Below are 1,821 nucleotides of genomic sequence, written 5' to 3' on the forward strand. Positions count from 1 at the left end.
CGATTATCATGAACAAGGAAATATGATAATAACCATTTTATTATTGCCTCTAGGGCATATTTCCAACAGTCTCCCACTTGCACTAGAGACAATAATCTAGTTACATTGTGATGTACCGAACACCCATAGCATTATGGTGCTGATCATGTTTTGCTCGTGGAAGAGGTTTAGTCAACGGGTCTGCAATATTCAGATCCGTGTGTACTTTACAAATATCTATCACTCCAGTTTGGAGATGGTCCTGGATGGAGTTGTAGCGGCGCTTGATGTGCTTCGTCTTCCGGTGAAACCTGGGCTCCTTGGCTATGGCAATGGCTCCAGTGTTATCACAGAAGAGTGTCATAGGACCCGACGCGCTTGGAACCACTCCAAGGTCGGTGATGAGCTCCTTCATCCAAATTCCTTCATGAGCCGCTTCTGAAGCAGCTATGTACTCCGCTTCACATGTAGATGCTGCCACGACTTCTTGCTTGCTGCTGCACCAGCTCACTGCCCCACCATTCAACACATATACGTATCCGGTTTGTGACTTAGAGTCATCCGGATCTGTGTCGAAGCTAGCGTCGACGTAACCCTTTACGACGAGCTCTTCGTCACCTCCATAAACGAGAAACATTTCCTTAGTCCTTTTCAGGTACTTAAGGATATTCTTGACCGCTGTCCAGTGTTCCGCACCGGGATTACTTTGGTACCTCCCTACCAAGCTTATCGCAAGGTTTATATCAGGTCTGGTACACATCATGGCATACATTAGAGAGCCCACGGCTGAAGCGTAGGGGACAGAACTCATCTTCTCTCTATCTGCTGCCGTGGTCGGCGACTGAGTCTTACTCAATCTCATACCTTGCAAAACTGGCAAGAACCCTTTCTTTGAGTTTCCCATATTGAACTTCTTCAGTATCTTGTCAAGGTATGTATTTTGCGAAAGACCTATGAGGCGTCTCGATCTATCTCTATAGATCTTGATGCCTAATATGTATGCAGCTTCTCCAAGGTCCTTCATTGAAAAACTCTTGTTCAAATAGGCCTTTATGCTCTCCAACATCTCTATATCATTCCCCATCAATAATATGTCATCCACATATAGTATGAGGAAAGCTACAGAGCTCCCACTCACTTTCTTGTACAGACAGGCTTCTCCGTAAACCTGTATGAACCCAAACGCCTTAATCACTTCGTTAAAGCGAATGTTCCAACTCCGAGATGCTTGCACCAGCCCATAGATGGAGCGCTGGAGCTTGCATACTTTGTTAGCACCTTTAGGATCGACAAAACCTTCTGGTTGCATCATATACAACTCTTCCTTAAGATTCCCGTTAAGGAACGCTGTTTTGACGTCCATTTGCCAAATTTCATATTCATAAAAGGCGGCAATTGCTAACATGATTCGGACTGATTTCAGCTTCGCTACGGGACAGAAAGTCTCTTCGTAGTCAAATCCTTGAATTTGTCGAAAACCCTTTGCGACAAGTCGAGCTTTGTAAACGGTTACATTACCGTTTGCATCAGTCTTCTTCTTGAAGATCCATTTATTTTCTATGGCTCGCCGTTCATCGGGCAATTCCACCAAAGTCCATACTTTGTTCTCATACATGGATCCAATCTCGGATTTCATGGCGTCAAGCCATTTGTTGGAATCCGGGCCCTCCATCGCTTCTTCATAGTTCGAAGGTTCACCGTTGTCTAACAACATGATTTCCATCACAGGGTTGCCGTACCACTCTGGTGCGGAGCGTACCCTTGTGGACCTTCGTGGTTCAGTAGTAACTTGATCCGAAGCTTCATGATCATCATCATTAACTTCCTCTTCAGTTGGTGTAG

This window comes from Hordeum vulgare, chromosome 1H (genome assembly GCF_904849725.1).
Source record: "Hordeum vulgare subsp. vulgare chromosome 1H, MorexV3_pseudomolecules_assembly, whole genome shotgun sequence".
NCBI lineage: Eukaryota > Viridiplantae > Streptophyta > Magnoliopsida > Poales > Poaceae > Hordeum > Hordeum vulgare.